Raw genomic sequence first — 18,106 nt, 5'->3', positions numbered from 1 at the left:
GCTGGGGGCGGCGGCGGCCAGCGGGGCTCTGGGGTCGTCCCGTCCCCGCAGCAGCCGCCGACGCCGCAGCAGCAGCCGCCGCAGCAGCCGACGCCCCCCAAACTGGCCCAGGCCACCACGTCGTCCTCGTCCACCTCGGCGGCCGCCGCCTCCTCCTCCTCCTCGTCCACCTCCACCTCCATGGCCGTCGCGGTGGCCTCGGGCTCCGCGCCTGCCGGCGGCCCGGGGCCAGGCCGCACCCCCGCCCCGGTGCAGATGAACCTGTACGCCACCTGGGAGGTGGACCGGAGCTCGGCCAGCTGCGTGCCCAGGTGAGCGGCGGGCGGGTGGGACCAGGAGTCGCGTCCGGGTCTGTGACAAGCCCCCTCCCCAGTCCTTCCCGTCCCCTCCCGAAGGGGCGGCCCCCGGACTCCCCCGGCCGCCCGCTGCCCGGCCGGCTCTTGCAGGCCTCCAGGGATCCTCTGCGGGACCCGCCCTCTTCTGGCAGCCCCATCTCCGCCTGGGCGGGACCACCCTGTTCCCCTCCCCGGGCCGGCCTTCGGGACTCCCATCCTGGGCCTTCCTGCTCTCGTGGGGTCTGGCCGAATCCGGCCTTCCTGCCGGTCAGTTTCCCCGTGGAAATGACAGTCTTCGCCGTCTCGCCGGCGCCTGTGGGCTGTACAGATGTTACACAGATGTGGTGTAGATCTCATTTGATATTATTGTTTCCCAATATCCTCAGCATGTGCCATACTCGGTTGTCTGCCACCTTCTGCCAGGTGAAGCCTATATAGTAACCCTGGGGACTTCCAGTTAGTCTTCAGTGCACATGTTCATTCGTACTTCCAACCACGCTCGTCTGACCCGGCCTCTGGGCTCTTGGGTTTGGGTCCTGTTTAGTGTGTCATCAAGTGTGTTTCCTGCCCTTTACCCTCAGTAACTGGTCACAAATTTTCCCAGCCCTGCAGGTCTCTATAAAATGACTACCTTGTTCCTAAATTCAATACATTCCTCTGTCTCAGAATCATCTGGGGACTTTCCTTCCCATTGACAAAATATGCCTGAGTTTGGGGTATTTTCTGTTTCTGTACTGACAAGGCCATCTTTCTCCAGCTCTCTGGGAACAGTGCAGTGTCTTACAGTTGACCCTCTTGAATAGAGAGTGTGGAGCTGGTTTTTCGCAGTAAGCCAAGAGAAGTGCCTGGAGGAGTTCTTTTTGTCACCTCTAAACTGAGTTGATCCTGTTGCCTTAGAGTCTGGGGCTCTCTCCTCACTTGCTCTGTTAGCCCTGGGCAGATGGATGTGCAAGGCACAGCTGGGGACCATTGTCTGGTTCACTTGCAACTCTGTTTCTCTGTTTTCCACTTATATTTTGAATTATTATGTATAAAAATTATATATATATTACATAGCTAAAGTACAAAAAATGGCAAGTACATCTCTATACTTGACTCAGTTTAAGAAAGAGTATTACCAGTTCTGTCCAATCCCTCAGGGTGCCCCTTCCTGACCACATCCCCTCTTTCCTCCCACAAAGGTAAACACTCTTTCTCTTTTTTATTATAGTTTTACTATCTACGGGCATTCCTAAACAACACTCTTTAGTTATGAATGTTTTTGAATTTTACATAAATGCTATCATACTGTATGTGCTCTGTGACTTAGTGTTTTGTTTTTTAAACTCAGCATTAAGTTTGTGAGAATCATCAATATTATAGGGGTGGCTCTAGTTTAACTATTTTCACTGATGTATAGTATTCCACTGTATGAATGTATCTTAATTCTCCTTTCAGTGAACGTTTGAGTTATTTCTTACTGGTTAACATGACCAACCATGCCATAAATATTTTTGTCCAGGACTTCTGGTGCTCCTGTGCAAAAGTTTCTTTAGGGTATATTTATATATGTATATTTGTATGTAGCATTACCTAGTGAAGCTCCAGATGTATCTCATACATACCCTGTGTGGAATTGCAGCTCACAGGGTATATATACATCTAGAAGTTCACTAGATAATGCTAGGTGGTTTTCCACTTGTCCCCCTCTACTCTTCATGCTCTTTGTGTTTCAGCATTCACTTTACTCCTTACAGTTTCTTTTTTTCTCCATCCTTCCTTTAGGGTAATCAGGAGCCATGATAGTTTATTTCTTTGGCCAGAGCCCTAACACCAGTAGGAGTTTAGTATGTGATGGTGCTTCTCTCTCTGTTCCAAGCTGGCCTCTTTCTGTACAGGCCCATCTACAGCTGAACTGTTCTAATCCATCTCTTTCAAACATAAAATCACTGCAGCCTTTCTACATGGGTCCCATGTTAGTAATACTTGCTTGCCTGTCCTTCCTTAACATCTATCACTACGTTTGCCTGGTAATATTTGGACAGCTGCCTTCTCTAGCTTGTTGGATTGAAAAGGCATCAGCCGACTGGCAAGAAGCTGCTGTGCAACAGAGGGGGATAAATAAAATCACTGGTTGCTGCTGATTTTTCATTTGCCCGGAGATCTCTTGGTCACTGAAAAGTCCACGTAATAAATTATTTGCCCAGGAAACAGCCAGGCATCCAGATCCAATGAGTAATTATTATGCTAGCTTGGTGCAAGGGCATAGACTGGCCTGTTGTGTTCACGTGCAGGGGTCGTGCAGTTATGTCATGTTTACTCACCACCCCTTGAGATTGTCAGCTGTCCTGCTCTGACTTTGTTTTCGAGCCATCACCTTGTGCCTGCCAGCTCCTTGTGGAACACTTGTGCTCCTTGGAGCTTGCTGCCCTATCTGCAGGATGGAAAACAACACCCTGTGGGGGAGAAAACAGCTTGCCATTGGCCTTTCCAGTTACTAAAGTCACTCGGTTAATGAGGTTTCCCAAGTGTACTTGTTCAGTGGTGTTTAGAATGTGTTGGTAATGTGCAACTCTTTGTATATAGCACAAGATTAAAGTACTTGGCTCATGTAACTCAAATGAGACACAAACATACAAGATGTATGTGCTTAAGAAATGTAAACATGATTGTGGATCTAAGGTTAGGCATATGTAAGAATGTTGTGGGGTTCAGTCTTGCGAAAATGTGATCCTCTACCTCGTGCAGAGAAGAGTGGGTCAAAAAGTTGAGTGTTAGGAAGGTCATGCTTCTTTTCTTGATCCCTATAGAAATATAACTTGCTTTTGAAAAAAAAAATCTTTTCTTTTATTAGATATTTAAATAAAGATGAGTATTGTAGTTGTTCCGCGGGTATGTACTCTGGTCTTATTTAATATCTACTAAATTTCCTCAGATCTATGGTTTCTTTTTTTTTTAATTGTTGTAAAAATATAGGTAACACAACATTTTACCAATTCAGTGGTTTTCACTTTTTTTTTAACTTTTTGTGAATGAATAGCATACATACAATTGGGTTTAAAATAACTAGATTGTTCTATTTGTTGTTATTTTTACCAGCCCTTTTTACATAAAAAGATTGATACGTGTTCATAATTAGAAACTCAAGTAATACAGAAAGATGGAAAGTATAAAGGAAAAATACCCTAGCCTTACTCCTGTTCTCACTCACCAGAGGTAATCACTGTGAAGGACAGTTGGCCTTTAAGATTCTCTTACAAGAAGGTGGCTTTATTTTAGTTCCTTTATGAAATTCATGGCCGTAGAAATTGGTATTGTTTTCCCTCCTATCCATGAGCCCAACCTCCGTCTAAGCAGTACTTCCTCTAGCATACTCTGTTATGTTTTGGGTGGACAGTTGTGTGGTGCCCTAGTGGGGACCAGGTGCCATGTTGCTTGATGTTAAAGGAAGGGTTTTAGAATCTAATTATCTATCCCTTCTCTTCACTGTTTGTGTGGTGAAGTTTTCCCTGACACCTCTTTTTCAGTTGCTGTAGGTAGGAGAGGCAGAAAAATCATTAAATTTCACAAGTATACAGAATTTCCTCAGTGGCATAAAACTGATTTTTAAGAGACAAAATGTGCCCTGTGGTGTCACTCACAAATTATATCACACTTATCTTTCAGTACAAAGCATATTTGCATATCCTTATCAGTAGGTGTCCTTAGGGAAGGAGTTTAACAGTTATCAGTCACATTTCTCCTTAGACCACATTAGAAAAAAAAAAGTGGATACTGAGGTTAAGCCTTATTGGACAAAAGTGTTGGAGCCAAAGGAGGTGACCATAGCCAAGTTGGCATGACTGGCCTGCAGTAATGAAGGCATTTGGGGACAGTTGCCACTCTAACACAAAGCACTAGGCAAGCCAGGATATATTACTCTGTGTTCTTGTTGTGTGCTAGGGCAAACTCTTCCACACCTCGTTTTTTTTATCCATTGGTTGGGAACACTTTTAATTACCATCCATTCTGAGATGTGGATGAAATAAATATAAAACAGAACCTATAGATCCACAGCAGAAAGTACTTTTTAGATGATAGATCTGAAGTAAGTATAATTGACTAAATATGTGAGACCTGGTGGAATTTCTGTTATTTCCCAGGCTTTAAAAGTCTTAAAAGCATATTTGTACCTTAGAAGATTTGAATTTCACATTGGGAGTGTTGTAATAGAATATCCTTTCTATCAGGGTAATACTGTCCATTGTCGCTGTGGAAGCTCAGATTCCTCAGGTCAGAAAGAGAATGACTTTCAGAGTCTGTTTTACATGTATTGATTTACAAATCTTTTGGACACATTGGTGGTTATGAGATTTTTTTTTTAAGCTAATTTTCCAATTTCTCAGCTAAGCCACCGTTAGTGCTTCAGTGTACACGAGGGAGGTGCTACTCGGCCAATGTGTGGGCTGAGTCTTTTCACTTCCTCACCTCAGGCGGATTGTCCTATTCTGGCCTGGACTTGAAGGTGTTGGAGTAGACCAGGGCAGGCTCAGTGGGTGCTCTGAATTTGGAGTTGGCTTGGCTTGTACCTGTGCCATCACACTCGGGAAATACTTTGGGGATCTAGGGTGGCTGTGGGGATGTTTTTCACGTGTTGATCTTTTTCCAGTTTAGGATTTGGAGTGATATTGAGGGCTCTTGAGAAAAGTCAGAGTTTAAAGTTGGTCTTGGAACTGCTTTCAGAGGCTCATTGGGCTGGAATTGAGCAAGGTGGTTCTAGGTTGGCAAGCACTGACAGGATCTTCCCTTCTCTAGGCCTAGATTGAAGAAAAACCAGCATAGCTTCTGACAGTTTAGAGAACCAAGATGTGTGCCTAGACCCAGACCCTAGAGTGTTTCCCATTGGCATTCACAGGACAGTTGCCTGATGAGAAAACTGGTGGCACCTGTGTTCCATTTTGCCTTCTTGAAAACCAAAGAATGGCTTTAGTCACAGATCTAGGGATCACCACTCAGGCAGACCTGTCCCCGGCCTCTTTTCCTAGGGTAGTGTAGGAGAGAAGGCATGTAAATGATGATAAAGTGTTACTTAGCTTATGGAATTCTAGAGAACAGTTGCTTAAAACATTTCATTTAACATTCCCTTATGTCTTAAGCCCATGAGCTGTTTTATTCTTTTAAAGCTCTGCTGTCCAATACAGTAGCCACTAGCCACATGTGGCTATTTAAATGAAAATAAAATAAAATTTAGAAATCCAGTTCCTTGGTTGCACTAGCCACATTTCAAGTCACACTAGCCACATGTGGCTAGTGGTTTCTTTATTGGACACGGTAGATGTAGAACAATTCCAGGACTGTAGAACATTCTATTGAGCAACATTATTTGAGAGAGAAAGTTGCCCAGGTGTGACATTTGTAGTGTTACCATTTATAGATAGATAGACAGCAATAGATAGCTGCTGTTGAGTTGACTCTGAGTCATGGCGACCTTGTATGCAACTGAACAAAACGTTGCCTGGTCCTCTGTCATCTTCACGATTGCCAGCACGTTCGAGTCTGTCGTTGTGGTTATTGTGACAATCCATTTCACCAAGGGGCTCCTACACCCTTGCTGGCCCTCTGCTTCACCAAACGTGATATCCTCCTCCGGCAATTGATCTCTCCTGATGATATGTCCAAAGCAAGCGAGATAGTGTTCTGTTGTGATCCATAAGGTTTTCTTTGATTGACTAATTTTTTTTTTTAATATTTTATTGTACTTCACGTGAAGGCTTACAGAACAAATAGTTTCTCATGAAACAGTAGTACACATGTTGTTTTATGACATTGGTTAACAACCCCACAACATATTAACCCTCTAAATTCTCTACCTTTTTTTTTTTTTGGTGAAAATACACATAGCCAAAGATACACCGTTTCAAAAATTTCTACATACACAGTTCAGTGACACTGACTACGCTCTTCCAATTGTGCTGTTATTCTCACTTAAGATGAAGGCTTACAGAACAAAATAGTTTCTCATTTAACAGTTACTACAAATGTTGCCCTATGACAACGGTTAACAATCTCACAACACATCAACAATATCCTTACTCAACCTTGTGTTCCCTATCACCAGCTTCCTTGTCCCCTTCTGCCTTCTGGCCCTTGTCACTGGACTCCTGTACCTCGTTAGTCTCATTTGGTTTTACGTGGCTGTCCACTCCCAGGCTGAACGGTGAACCTCGGAGGTAACTTCACCACTGAGCTGAAAGGGTGTCTGGGGGCCATACTCTCGAGGTTTCTCCAGTCTCCTTTAGGCCAGTAAATCTGGTCTTTTTTTTGTGAGTTAGAATTATGCTCTACATCCTTCTCCAGCAATGTCCAAAACCCTCTGTTGTGATCTTGGTGATCGACTAATTTTTTGAAGTAGATCACCAGGCCTTTCTTCCTAGTCTGTCTTAGTCTGGAAGCTCTCCTGAAACGAGTCCACCATAGGTGACCCTGCTGGTATTTGAAATACTAGTGACATAGCTTCCAGCATCACAGCAACACGCAAGCCTCCACAGTACGCCAGACTGACAGGGCAGACCTAGAACATTTCCAGCACTGCATGAAATTCTATGAACAGCACTGTTTTAGAGAGAAAATTGCATTAAGTATGGCATTGCTCATATTAGTATTTATGGTTTCCTCCTTATTCTTTTTGTTAAATTGAATAATTTTGTTCTTTTCCAAATTATTTAAAAATGCCCCCTTTCTCTGCTGTTTCAAGGACCCATTAGTTTCATTTTTTTTAGTTTTTTCCCTTTAAAGGATGAGACCTGTGAGTCTGCTCTACTTCTTCTCTAGGAAATTTGCTTCCTGGTTCCTCCCTATCGTTTATTCCCCAGAGTTTTAGGTCTTAGTCAATATCTACTGGGAAAAAGGTCTAGAGGCATTAACACCAAGATGGCTTCCAGATGGTAGAATTATGGGTAATTTTATTTTTGTTTTTATATATTTTTTGTGATTTCTAAATTTTTTCCAATAAACATATATTACAGAAAAGACCAGTAACTGTTGTTTTGAAAATGCATATTGACTCCATGAATATACTAAAAACTACTGAATGGTACCCTTTAAGGGGGTAAATTTTATGAGTTTTATATCTCAATAAAGCTGCGAGAAAAAGTACATATGGAATGAATGAGAAAATGAGGCACTAAAGTTTGACTCCACTCATTACCCCCTTGCTTGTTCATTTTTATTGACAGCAAAAATGGTGACTGGACGGTGTCCTAGACGACTTTCCTCACGGTGGGTGGCTTGTGAGGCATAGGTGATAAGGTAGTGTTGAGGATGGCGGATTTACTTATTCCTTTAATGTCCGTGCAGGCTGTTTTAGACTGTAAAGTTTTTGAGATACACTGAAGATCAGAATATTTGAGTTTAGTTCTAGTTTCGCCCGTTTTTCTGACCTTGAATGCTGTGCTTCTGCTTTTTTCTTTGGAAGCAGTGATCCTTGTCAACTCCCAGATGAACCTGCATTTTATTCATCCCTTCAGCACTTTCAGTACTTTTAGTTCTGCACATAAACACCAGGTAATACTGTAGATTATTTTGGCAATTTTTCTTAGGGCTATGATTGTACTACTTAGAAATTACACTGTGGATAATGTACTCTGTATGTGTTTAGTGAACTGATACAGACATAAAAAGAAGTGCTGTTTTAGAACCTGATTCTTAACTACATTGCCTGTTTGTAGCCTGCATAACTCCTTCAAATGACATTCAGCCCCTCAAACCCTTATTGTAAGCAGGATTTCCCCCAGGTCACGTTTTAGATGTAATTGGCATATTAATTGGCCCCGAGGAAATTCAGACTGGGTATTGTGCTTAGATATAGGAAGGTGTTTTTCTCTTTTCAGCTGTTCTCCAAAACGTTGTGTGTCTTTGAGTTTCCTTTTGCTCCTCTTTGCAGACAGAGATTCTTTGTAGCAGTTCCTTTATAGTCCAGGACACACCAAAGACTTAGGACAGAAGCCATCATTTACTCAGTCCCTCCTTACTAACCTTTTCCTGTCTCTTGTTTAAAAACACCAGATGGCTTCAGGGTTTGGAGAGTAGCTTTTTCCTCCTGTTTCTCTGTTTTATGGTACCTTCCAAACATATTTCACATACACGCTTTGTAATTCTACCTGTCCTCTGCCACCCCAGGCTCTTCCTGGAAGGCAACCACTGGTATCAGTTCAGAGTGATATTTTCAAAATGAAAACTAGATCACCTCACTCCCCTCTTCTAAGTTTTCCCAGTTCATTCACTCAGTAAATGCTGGTCGACCAGCTGGTATGTGCCACAAACAAAACCCTTGATCTCGCAAAGTCTACATTCTAGTGGGGGGAGTTAAGAGATGGCATCAAATAGCTTTCCATCCAATTAGAATAAAACTCCCTTTAATGGCTTAGGAGATACTGCGGGACCTCGCCCCTTCCTGTGTCTTTGACCTCATCTTGTTGCATGCTTCTCCTTGCTGTCTTGGCTCTAGGCAAGCTGGGCTTCATATTCTTCCTGCTCACCCGTGCCGTAGGGTTTTCATACTTGCTGTTCCCTCTGCCTGGATGCTCCGATCATTGCATGCCTGGCTTCTGAGCGTCATTCAGGTCTCAGCTGGAAGCTGGCCTCACCTGCCCAATCCATTTCATAACATTCCTGAGTTTATTGTCTTCACAGCTACTTATCATCCTCTGAAATAATCCTGTTCCTTTATTCGATTACTTTATAGGTGCTTAACAAATAAATTTGCCAAATTAATGATCTGATTTTCCTACAGTGCCTGTTTACTTGTAATGTTTCTTGAATGAATATCTAATGTACACAAGTCAGTCAACAGGTATTTGTTGAGCGTTTCTCTCTGCCAAGCACTGATCTAGGGGAAGCAGCAGTGAACAGGTTGACAAATTCTGTTCTCTGCTAGAGTGTACATTCTGGTGAAGGGAGACAGGTGATAAATAATTAGATCTATAAAGAAGTGTCAGGTAGTGAGTAGTTCCATGATGAAAAATAAAGCAGGGTGGGGAATAAAGAGGTGTAGGGGAAGGGCTATTATAGTATAGATAGGTAGTCAGAGAAGGCCTCTGGTGAGGTGGCATTTGAGCTGATGCTCGAATGAAATGAACTGGACTAATTAAGCAGCTACTGTGTGGACAGTAACCATCAGAGGTAGGTATCAAGATCCCTTTTCCCAGAAGGACAAAGTGGGGCCCAGTGAGTTGAAGGCATTTTTCCAAGTTTCTGTACGTTAGAGGTGAGTGAAACTGGGATTTGAACTCAAGATTGTCTGATATCAGAGCTATTTCTCTGTTTAAACTTGACCCCCCAAGCCCTGTCTGGTTCTTACAATTGACAGAATAATATTTAATACCTTGAACTTTGTCGTGTTAGAATTAGAGAATGCTGCTCTATGACCAGATTATAGACAGTGAGTGGCTGTGTGAGAGGCTGTGCAGCAGAGTGGCTCCTAGTGTGCGTCTGGAGCCTGTCAGCCTGGGTTTGAATGCTGACTACACTGCTTCCCATTTCAGTGACCTTGGGCAAGTTATTTAACCTCTCTATGCTTGAATTTTCCAATCTGTAAAATGGGCATAATAGCAGTCCCTGCCTCATAGGGTTTTATGAGGATTAAATGAGAGTAATACGTGTTAAGTGCTTATGTGGCACATAGAAAGCACTCAGTAAGTATTAACCTGTTAGTATTATTATTGCTGTCTTTCTTGCCAACCCAGTTTCTCTGTCTCTGCCCCCTAAAAAACAACTTTCTTTCTGGAATCAGGGCAACTTTGTTTATATTGTGATTTCCTCAGTGGGATCATCACAAGGTCTTGGGTTCACTTTAGGCTCAGATCCTGCCAAACCCAAGCTTAATAGACTAGAAAGTCAAAGCCAGGTATTTTGGTTCTCTGAAGTAGTGGCTGGGTCAGGATCCTGTTTCTACATCCTGCCAGTTTATATGAACGGAAGAGATGGTGAAGGCCCCGCCTGCAAACCACAGCTTCGTTCTGAGCCAGCTTGACTTGACAGCTTCCGTATTGTACCTGCTGACTTCTTTAGCTCTGTTTTGGCAGCCAGAAGAGCAGCTAAACTGGTTTATAGCTAGTCATTTCTCTCTAATAAAAGCTGAGCGACTCCTAGGAAGGTGAGGGTTTAAATGGAGTTGATATTTTTCTCTTGTCTCCTTAAGTTATTCTTATTATGTCTCAAACTACAGAAAAATGTATTCGGTTTCACCGGAGTACCTGCTCATACATTTAAGGCCTATCCTGAAACATTTGGATCTCTATATGTTAATTTTCCCCTTTAATAAACGCCAAGACTTTATTTTTCCATTTTGTTTAGAAATCTACAAATATATTTACATGTTTCTGGTTCATCCTTAAGAATATATAAAATACAGATTAAGCTTTTCTTGACTTCAGCTTGTCGTGATGAACGGTATCCTCATGGTGAACGTTGGAGTTTAATGAAGAGTGAAGACTGATACTTAGTGCATAGCTATTTTTAAATTAATGTATTTGTTTTTTTAGTCTTGTTTTTGTTTCCTCTTATTGGTATCAATATGCCTTCTTTCTGCTTTGTTATTTCTAATATACCATGGCTAAAGAACCGAATAATCAAATATGTTAAGAATAAACGGGCACTGAATGCGAGGCTAAGAGTAATGGGTAATGTAATCTAAGAACATGAGATTCAAAGCTGGGGAAAACATTTTTGCTTACTTCCTGGTCCAGGTTGTGCTTCAGAGAGGTAGGTTTGCTGGGTGGATTTAGGGTAGGTGTTAGTCTAACGTTATAGGGAGTCAAAAACCCTATGGAAGATACATTTCGTAGTACAAGTCAGTAAAGCCTTATATCTATTGCTTGGTTAAGTTTATTTTGATTACCTCTGGGCAAGTGACTTTTTTCCCTGATATTTTAAAGTGAAGGTAATCTTTTCTTACTTTATTGATTTGTTATAAAGAAAAACAAAATGGTTGTAAAATGTTTGAGTGTCTATATTTTTTAAAAATCATTACCGTAACATCTTCGGGCAACGCCAGTGAAACTATGAGTATGATGGAACAACATCTGTACCGTGGTAGACCTGATTTACATTCGTCATGGTTTACATTGTCTTCACAAGTACATTTTGTTCTAGTACTTTCAGCTCATATCCAGTGGAATGCTGCCATGCAATCCAGCTTTAAGTCTATTGTTTAATACAGTTGTCTCCTCAAAATTAAAATATGTAAAAAGTAGTCCACAGCATTCTGTCGTCTCTGCCATGCACCTTTTTTGCCATGGAGGAACATGAATAAGCAACCCTGGAAACCAAGATCCCTTGGGAACATAAAAACTCCTGTGGCTATTAATGGATTTAATTGTATTTCCTCTCTGCCACCAAAATGTGCAATAAATTGTTTATGCTCTTGCCTTTAATGAGGAGACTTGTTCATTAAATGTATGTAATATCTTTATCGCTTTGTTTTTATTGCTTGTAGATAATCTCCATTTTTTCTTTTTTTTTTAACTTATAAAAAGGAATAGCTGTACTGTTATCACACATTGCCTGTTAATCCTTTTGGTTGACCCTTCTCTCCATGGAGAAAAAGGAAAAATATCATCTCATTTGAGAAGCAGACTTGGGCTGGATTTAATACTGTTCTCTAAAAGATTTGGCATAATGTTGGTTGGGTATGCTTTGGGCTTGGGTCAAGTGATATGTTTACTTAGAGTCCAGAAGGGCCTGGTTCTCAGCCAGCCTCACTACAAATGAATGCCCCAGTGTGGTGAGGCCTCGTCTTCTGTGAATTCATTTAGAGAACATTTTATAGGAGAATGACTGTTTGGCATGATGGCTCTATTTGGTTTGGGTTTTGTTTGATGCTGATTCCTCAGGTATTTCCTCCTTTTATTAAAATATATCTAGAGGAAAAAGTCAGCAAATTGCTATAATCTTTTCAAAACCATATGCCAGAAATGGTTGTTTTTAAAATGTTGGTTTCTTGTTTGGCTTTGCTTCACCATGTGGATTTGAATAAGCCTCTGTAACTCTTCCTCTCACTAATAGCCAGACAGTTACTCATTTAGTCAACAGAAGTTTATCAAGCAACCTCATATGTCAGTCACCATTTTAGACACCAAGGGGAAGTGAAGGCAGTGAACAAAACAGACAAAAATCCCAGCTCTTTTGGAGGTTGCCTTCTAGGGACAGGGTAGACAGTAAACAAAAGAGGAAACAAGTGGTATGATATGTCCAATGGAGGAAATAAAGTAGGAAAAGGGACAAGTGGGGCAGATGGAGGGAATGCTATAATTTTAAACAAGGTGGTCTTGAAAGGCAGAGAAGTTGAGCAAGCCATGTGAATTTGGGGGGAACAGCGAGTACAGGATGGCTTCAGGGACAACCAGGAGGCCAGTGCGACTGGAGCCAAGTGAGGGTGGGGGAGAGCAATAGGAGATAGAATCAGAGGTAAGGGCAGCAGATCTTGTAGACCATTGTAGTACTCTGGCTTTGACCTTGAGTGAGATGGAAAGCCACTGGGGGATTTTGAGCAGAGAAGAGACATGATAATGACTTCTATCAAAAACAAAAACTAAAAACAGTGACAGTTGGTGTGTAGCAGTAAAGAAGAATGAATGGGAGTGGAAGCAGGGAGTCCAGTTAGGAGGCTGTTGTGACGATCTAGGTGAGAGATGGTTTTCCCTTGGACCAGGGTGGTGGAGGTGGAGAAAATGATAAGTACTCAGATTCTGGATATGTTTTTCAGGCTTAAAGGATTTGCTTATTGATTGGATTTGGGGTATGACAGAGCAAAAGGATTCAAGGAAGACTCCAAGATTTCATTAATTTCTTGGCATCAGTTTTCATTTTTGAAACAAAAAATTCAGTATTATTGTCATCTCTATGTCCTAGTGATATTATATGAGAATGAAATCTGCGTGGCAGAGCTCTTCCGGCTCTTGAAGGAGTTTTTCACTTTTGCTGTTTGTAATTAGAAAGAAATTCCCTTGGGAGTTTACTGGGTGATGGAGTTATCTATAGATTGGCGACTGATTGTGTTAAAAGACTAGGTAGGTTCTTTTTATGCTTGAGGCCATGGAGCAGCTGAGTCTTAACATCCTGAGTGGTTCTGCTGTCATATATCCTCTGTTTTGTATCTCCTCTGTGATCCTTACTTGGTTCATGGTTTTTGATGAGGGAGATCTAGTGCAGAAGCCGTTAGCAACTGTAGCACATACCCTTTGTCACTAACCCAGTGAAATTGAAAAGCCAAAAACTTCTGTTTTTCTAAATGACTGGTTTGCTACGGCAGACAGCCTGTCTGTGCTTCCTAGGAGCTGCTCTGTAAGGAGGAATCTGCTGCAGAATGATCTAATTTGTGTAATCTTGAAGGTGGAGCTATTTTTGAAAGAGAACAGAAAAATAAATGGAACCCCTTGCTTGTGAATGCCACACTGAATTTTACTGATTTCAAGGGAAAAAGACCCAGTTAGATCTTGTAGTTTGAACACCTATTTTCCTCCTGTTTTGCTCACCTTGTCTAGATCGAGTTTATAATAGATATATTTAGGTAATTGCTCTTGAAAATGGCTGCTGGATTTTTCTTTTATTTATGTTTTTAGATAAATGTATTACTTAACTTATAATTTGGATCATGTAAATAGCATAAAACAAACAGTTCTCGAGTTTAGGAATTAGAGTTCTCTAAACAGTTATTTTGAGAGGCTGATGTTTTGTTTATAACTAGTCCTCAACCCTTTCAGAACTAATCGCCCCTTTACTATCCTGAAATGAAATTCTCAGATAGTAAAATTTACCTACATGTCTACAGTATCTTAACCCCAATATAAAGGAAAACTAAAAGGAAAGTCATTTGTAAGAAAATGTGTATTTCTGTATGTAAATTCTCGGAAGGCATGTAACTGCTCAGGTCACGTTAGAAACCGTAGCCAGCAGGTGCTTGCAGCTCCACATAGCTTTATATCTGTGAATATGACACCTATAAAGAGAGACCGATACAGATGTATTGCGTTGGTGACTCAGATCATATGTGGCAATGCCTTTGGTGATGTGATTTTCTAACATGGTGAATAAATCTTCATAAAGTTCTATACAAAACAAAGTACAGTCTTTCCTCTATTTATACAGTAGTTACTTTCCTGAAAAATTCAGTGTAATGGTGAAAAAATACTTTTTGTTTCTATGTAAAGTTTATTTGGGTCTATACTTGGATAATTATAAACAGCTTTTTATTTATGTATACATCCGATGGGACCAAAGGCAGATTTATTATGAAGCTAATGAAGTTTAAGCTTCAGGGCCCTTCACTTGCACAGGCTACTTTATGACAGTAATTCAGAAAAAGTAAAACTTTTTATTAAAGTGCAATATATGCTCTGAGTCCCTGGTGGTGCAAATGGTTATGCACTTGACTGCTAACCAAAAGGTTGGAGGTTTGAGTGTACCCAAAGGCACCTTGGAATAAAGGGCTGGTGATCTACTTCGGAAAAATCAACCATTGAAAACCCTGTAGAGCACAGTTTTACTCTGATGCACAAGGGGTTGCTATGAGTTGACTCAATGGCAACTGGTTACTGGTTAGTATACACTAAGAAAAGTACACATATAATAAGCACAGCTTGATTAATTTTTACAAGCTGAAGATAACCAGCACCCACATCAAGAAACAGAACATTACCAACACCCTAGAACATTACCATGCTCCCTTCTAATCACTGTTGCCGCCCCCCCTTAACTATATCCTAACTTCTAACAATATAAATTAGTTTTGTCTGCTTTTGTACTTTATAGTGTGTACTTTTGTATCTATTGTCGTCCGCTCAACATTGTGTTTGTGTGATTCATCTACATTGTTGCATGTAATTGCAGTTTTTATTCTTATTGCTATATAGTAGTCTATTGTCTGAATATATCACAGTTTATTTATCCATTCTGCTGATGATGGCCATATGGGAAATTTCCAATTTGGGGCTATTATGAATAGTGCCATTGTGAACATTCTTGTGTATGTCTGTTGGTAGACATAAGCACTCATTTCTCTTGAGTATATAACCAGGAGTGGAGTTGTTGGATCATGGGGTATATGTAAGTTCAGTTTAGCAACAGATGAGAGTTTCAGTTGCTCCACCTCCTTACCAAGGGCTGATATTCTTTGCATTCTTTTAATCATTCTGATTGGGGATAAAATGGTTTCTCCTTGTGATTTTAATTTGCATCTTCCTGATGATGTTGACTTCCTTTTTGTGTTTGTTGGCCGTTGTATGCCCTCTCTCCTCTCTCTCTCTTTTTTTTTTTAGTAATATTTTATTGAGTTTTTGATGAAAGTTTACACAGCAAGTTAGGTTCCCATTTGACAATTTCCACACAAATTGTTCAGTGACATTAGTTACATTTATCACAATGTGTCAACAGTCTCTTTAATTGTGTTTTGTTTGTTCCACTTCCAGTCCTGTAGTTTCCCTGCCTGACCGTCCTCATTTACTAATTTAATTGTCTGTTCAAGTCATTTGCCCATTTTTTATGAGGCTGTTTTTTTCTTATTGACTTACAGGAGTTCTTTTTATTGTAATGCCTTTTCATACCCTGTGGTTTGCTGCTTTACTCTTTTAGTGATGTATTTTGATGAAGAGAAATTCTTAATATAGTCTAATTTCTCTGTTTCCTCCCTTGACATTTAATTTTTTGTATCCTATTTGAGAAATTGTTGCCTACTTCAAGATCACAAAGATGTTCTCTATTGTTTTCTTTAGGAAGCTTTATTGTTTTAACTTTCATCTGGAATTGATATTTGTGTGTGGTGTGAGGTAGGGGTGAAGATGCATTTTCTCTGTAGAGACACTAAATTAACCCTGCACCATTTATTTAACACATCACCCTTTTTCCACTGTACTGTATTGTCACCTTGATTATAAATCATGTGACATTTTATGTGTGGGTCTATTTTTAGAGTTCATATTTTATACTGTTCATCAGTTTGTCCATCCAAATGTCCCACTGTCTCAATTACTATAGCTTTTTACCTGGTGGTGCAAGTCTTCTGGCTTTGTGCTTCTTCATGATTGCCTTGAATATTCTTTGAATTTTGCATTTCCTTAGAAATTTCAGAATCAACTTTTTAATTTCCTTTAAAAATTATTTTGGGATTTTTATTAGGATTGCCTTGAATCTATAGATTAATTTGGAGAAAATTGAAATCTTTAAAATACCCAGTCTTTCAGTGTTCCTCCATTTGTTTAGGTCTTCTTTAATTCTTTTGTTCTTTTTAATATAAAAATGTTATACATCTTTCTTTAGATTTATTCCGGGGTATTTGCTACTTTTTGATCCTAGACCTAATTTTGGAAGTGTAATTTTGTGTGCTCTTTCTTATAGAGAGGACCCTCTAACTTGTACACAAAATCTGGATTTGCCCCTGGCGAAATGTTTTCACTTATGTGAATGTTGGAAATCACATGGGAAGCCAGTCATTTCTTAATTGTGCAGGATTTGAAGGTTCCCACACCTGTGGATTGTAAGATGTCTGACATTCTTGGTTTTTCCACCACTGAAAGTCTCTGAAATCCCCAGTCATTGTGACAATCCAGAGTGCTCCCTAGAGGCACTACCACCACCATGGCTTTCATTTTTTTATAATTTATTTTATTTCTGTTGTTAAGAATATACATAGCAAAACATACACCAATTCGACAGGCTCTACATGTACAATTCAGTGACATTGATTACATCCTTTGAGTTGTGCAACTGTTCTCACCTTCCTTTTCTGAGTTGTTCCTCCTTCAGTAACATAAACTCACTGTCTACTATGGTTCCTATTTAATCTTTCAAGTTACTGTTGTCAGTTTGATCCCATATAGACAGTTCTTAAAAAAGCATAATGTTCAAGGCAGACTGTTTTTGCTAGGTAAGCTAAACTGTTGTTCAGTTTTAAGATGACTTCAGGGATATTTTTGGTTTAAAGTTTAAAGATTATCTCAGGGCAGTAGTTGCAGGGGTTCATCCAACCTCCATGGCTCCAGAAAGTCTAGAGTCCATGAAAATTTTAAATTCTGTTCTGTGTTTTCCCCCTTTTGATCAAAGATTCCTCTATGGAATCTTTGATCAAAATGTTCAGGAATGGAAGCTGACCACCATCCACTTCTTCTGGTCTCATGGCAAAGGAGGAAGTTGTTCATGGAGGCAATTAGTGCAAATGAATAATCTTCACAGACTTCTTTTTACACAGGCATACAGGTAGAGTGGGTTTAGAATTAAGTCTGCCCTTTAACAGTTAAAAATTCTGCTTTGGGGTCAGTGCCTTTGAGCCTCAGCCATCAGAATGGGAAGAAATTTAAAAAACAAAACAAAACCGTGTAGCTGACTGCTGGGGTTGCTGGGAAGAGCAGCTGAAACAATTTATCTGTAAATACTTTGTAAATCTTAGAGTACTATAGAAATGCCTTTGATGTTGATTCATGATGTTGCTAACTGTTCATTTTTGCCAGGATTGTAGGCATAATTACCAAGATGAAGCCTCCTAAGTAGTCTGGATCTCCCTGGTTTAGGGTCTTCAAGCATAGTTATCGTAGCCATAACCTATTCATGGGAAGTGGCAGCTGTTTTTAAAAGCTTGTGTGTTCATAGGAAGGCAGTAAGAGCACTAGGCTGTTGGGATTCCAGTGTCGCAATTCTGTTTCTCTAAATGAAAGTAGGCAAACCACTCACTTTCCATTTTCCTCATTGTCTTACCGCTTAGAAATGCTTTGAGGATTAAGATAAAATCTCTAAGCAAGTTTTATCTTGGATGGCTACTCACAAGC

This window comes from Trichechus manatus, unplaced genomic scaffold, assembly GCF_000243295.1.
Source record: "Trichechus manatus latirostris isolate Lorelei unplaced genomic scaffold, TriManLat1.0 scaffold00113, whole genome shotgun sequence".
Lineage (NCBI taxonomy): Eukaryota > Metazoa > Chordata > Mammalia > Sirenia > Trichechidae > Trichechus > Trichechus manatus.
Note: the sequence above shows the minus strand (reverse complement) of the source record.